The sequence below is a fragment of the Magnolia sinica genome, chromosome 4 (genome assembly GCF_029962835.1).
Source record: "Magnolia sinica isolate HGM2019 chromosome 4, MsV1, whole genome shotgun sequence".
Taxonomy (NCBI): domain Eukaryota; kingdom Viridiplantae; phylum Streptophyta; class Magnoliopsida; order Magnoliales; family Magnoliaceae; genus Magnolia; species Magnolia sinica.
This window is the reverse complement of record NC_080576.1, coordinates 114,766,793-114,770,639: the sequence shown is the minus strand read 5'-3', so window position 1 is coordinate 114,770,639 and position 3,847 is coordinate 114,766,793. Positions and strand designations below refer to the sequence as shown.

Genomic DNA, 3,847 nt, shown 5'->3' with positions numbered 1-3,847 from the left:
GAAAGCTAGAAATACCTGCGAAACCAAAACAAAATAAAATTAAAAATAAAGACATGAGAAGGCATGCACATATCCAGGAGGAATCAGATGGATAGCAAAAGCAAGTTGTGATACTAAAAGAAATCAAGTTATGACTACTCTCCAAAATGTTTGAGAAACCCATCAAATATCCAAAAGCCCATAACTTGAAGAAAATAAAAATAAAAATAAACCAAAACCTGAAATCCCATGTACAAAACATGCAAGAATCAAAAGAAAAGGATGGCCACTAGAAGACAAAATGAAAGTAAACACAAAACACAACAAAAATTTTCATAGAAAACCCAAAACCAACAAATTTAAGAATCTTAGAGAAAAATAACTTCTTATATGAAAAACCAATAAAAAATCCAGAGGCATAACCTCAAGAAAGGTTGTGTGCAAGTACTCAGGAACAGGAGAGCCCCATTCTATGATTTGCCTACTACCCATTTACCAAAAAAAAAAAAAACAGCACAGCTGATTAAAAGCGGGCCAACAAGAAAGAAGATAGTGTGCTCAAGTTCATTAGACCTTAAATTTTTTTTGAATTTAGATGTCATTGAAATTTTTTGGGCCTACATATGACACATACAATTTCTGAGTGCATCTGTATCAGCTTGTCTTCTTTTCTTTTCTTTTTTTCTTTTTTTTTTCTTTTTTTGATTTTTTATGGGTAGAATCATGTGATATAGAAGAAAAAACTAACCTGTGTTCCCTTCTCAAGTAAGTGAATTGCAAAAGATGAGACTCTAAACTGAATCTTCATACAGGGCTGCATAAAAACATAAAACACAAACCATTAGCAAAAAATCTAAATTTCTCTCTCTTTTTGGAAAACTTATGTACTACCTAAACAATTTTAATGATTTTCTTTTACCTGTCAATATTGCCTTTACAAACTGATATTTGGTGCCAAAAACATAATATCATAAAATTGAATCCTACTCCCACTTATAATCCATTTTTTAACATTATAATTAATAATATGATTTATCAAGATTGAATCCTACTCCCACTTATAAATATCATAAAACCAACAGATAATTCACTTGTCATGAGATCACTCAGAGCTTGGAAAGGTCAACCAATAAATACTAAATAGTTTTGGAAGTGCAAAACCCTATCCTGGCTACATACAGTTGCAAAAGTACAAATTTGAATTCTACCTTCCTGCACGTGCCAATGTGCCTCGTGGAAGTGAGATCTGAAATGTGCAAGGTAAGAAAATTGCTCAATCCACACGTGTAATCAATTAGCTATAGAAATCATAAAAAATGGTGGGAAAAAAATCTCATTAATCTGAAACATGATCTCAATACAATGTATAAAACTCAACAAAGAAAAGCTAATTGTGAAGGACAAAAACCAACCAACAATAAAGTCAGCTCAAATAGCTAACGGAAAAAGAAAAGGAAAAGAAAAGTATAACTTAAGCAGCCATCCCATGGTTAGCATGTGGTATCCTGCTAATGTGTACATGAAGCAGTCAACTTGAAACAGAGGATCTATTACCTCACCCGCTGCTGCCTTAAAGTGAATATAAATGGCAGATGCTTCCACGCCCTCAGAAACAGAAGTTCTACTACCACCACTGCCATGAATTGCTGCCTAAACCTGAAAAAGAAAATAAAAAGGAGCTTATGACAAACTGATTCTTCAAATACTCTTTCATACAATCAACTCTTTCATAATTTGGTTGTTATTATTGTTAGGTAGATACCTGAAGTTGTAGGAATTTGACCAAGAAAATGCTGGATTCAGCATATTGTGGGTTGCTTTCAGCATACCTAAGCTTGATTCTAAATTCTCAATCAAATGCGATTTTTTTTCTTTGATAACTAAGATTTAAATAAATAAATTTAAAAAAAAAAAAAAAAAAAAAAACTCAAATGGAAAAAAGTTTGGAATCTGCTAGCCCCAACTCATAGAGATCTCATGGCAACTAGTAGCCAAATCGGCGAAACTGTCCAAATTATGATAGATGGACAATAAACTGAGAATTATGCAGACGGAAATTTAATGGCCTGTTAAAGCAAATGTTATCCAGTGATCTGACTACTTCAAACTGGTGTTCACTAGCCAAAGGTTAGGATTCTACAACCACTCTGATTCTTGGATGATGATCAATCTAATCGGGACAGTTTGATTTAAGGCATGACAATGGCCACAAGTTGAGCTTTAATATAGACATTGACCCATTCTGGGGGCACAGACTCAGGGTCAGTGTAGGGCTAGGGCCCTTTGATACAAGCTAAAAAAATTATTGTTCCAGGAGCACCCGTTTGACAATGAACTGCATATTGTTGAAGATAGAATCTTGTTGTCAAGAAACAACTCCTGAAAGACTCAAGTGATATCACGTAAGAAACAACTTATGAAAGACGGAATTGAGATCTCATGACGCCCAGTTGAAAAGAAGCTCCAAGCTGAGAATGACTTAAGTACGCTGACTTGATGCTCAGCAGGACCCACCTATAGACCTACGCTGTGTTGTGTCGAGGAGTAAGCTTAGGGCTAGATCATGCTTTAATGATCTAGCTACAAATACTCATCATTAGGTGGCAAATGGGACCCACATAAAGATCTGCTCCAGAGAACACTTCGGATTAAAGGCCATAACATGATAAAGACGTGCAAAGTTTGATCGGATGAGCGTTCGAGGAAGAAACATCTCTCATGAGCATTTTATCGAACAGTATGTGTGCATCATTAATCTAACAACATTTTACATACATATCAATCAAAGAGGTCCCAACATACAGATCAAACATGAGTTATCAAGTACGTTAAAGAAAAAAGTCACAAAGGTGAGGAACTCAACCTAGCAAATGTAAATGTGTCTATGAAATCAACTAACCTAGATCAAGAACTGATAGAACAAACTATCAAAAAACTAAAAAGAAAAAACTAAAGGAAAAATATACTCCAAAAAATCCACATGGAAGAAGCATCAACTAATAATTCCAGATCTATACCATTTTATAACTTAAAAAATAAGAAAAAATATACTCCCAAAAATCCACATCAGGAAAATGCTACAGATCTCAAACTCTAAATACTATAAAAGAAAGAGCATTTCTTGCCAACCCAAATCAGCATCTACAACTTCACATAGACAAAATCATGCCAAGATACACACACACACACACACACACACACACACACACACACACACACACACACACACACACACACACACACACACACTGATTAGAAAACTAGAAACAGAGGGGTTTTGAAGAAGATCGCCTCTCTTGCTCAGTCGTACCCCGAATCTAAGCTTTGGTGACCTTCTCGTCGACGTTCAAGCTCCGAGTTGCGAACTTGACCCCAATCGTCGACCTAAACTCATTCCTGGTGAACCTCGAGAGCGGATTTGACTTCCTAACTCCTGAATCACCGATTACAACGACAAAAAGGCAGGAAAGATGGCGGAATTACAAAAATACCTCAGTAGAGCTTCCACGGACCTCCGGAAAGATGACATTGTTGAGGTCATTGATGCCATTACAGAACTCGACGGCCACGATTCTTCGTCCTAGCGGCTGCAAGCAGATTAGCACAAGGCTTAGAGCAATGACCTCTGCGACCACTGCTGGAGTAGCAGCTTAGCCCTGATCTGCAGCAGTTGGCGCATTCACCACTTGTGCTAGAGGCTCCACACCTGTTACACAGAACGAGAGGGAGATCGAGAGAGAGGGTTGAGATCGGAAGGGAGATGGAGAATGAGACAGGGAGACGGAGACGGAGACGTATAAAGATGGAGATGCGAAATGAGGCATTGTAGGGCTTTTGGCGCAAGGAAGCGTTTAAAACCCATCGGTGG

The 3,847-nt window shown here is 37.1% G+C and overlaps 1 long non-coding RNA gene across 1 annotated transcript; it reads right to left on the bottom strand.

The window, feature by feature from the left end:
* Window positions 1-592: 592 nt before the first annotated feature.
* On the bottom strand, window positions 593-1,824 carry LOC131244659 (uncharacterized). The gene is made up of 3 exons (XR_009170441.1): window positions 1,742-1,824; window positions 1,534-1,635; window positions 593-793 (listed from the first exon to the last, which is right to left on the bottom strand). It is a non-coding gene; the product is annotated as an uncharacterized LOC131244659 (long non-coding RNA).
* Between the last annotated feature and the right edge of the window lie 2,023 nt (window positions 1,825-3,847).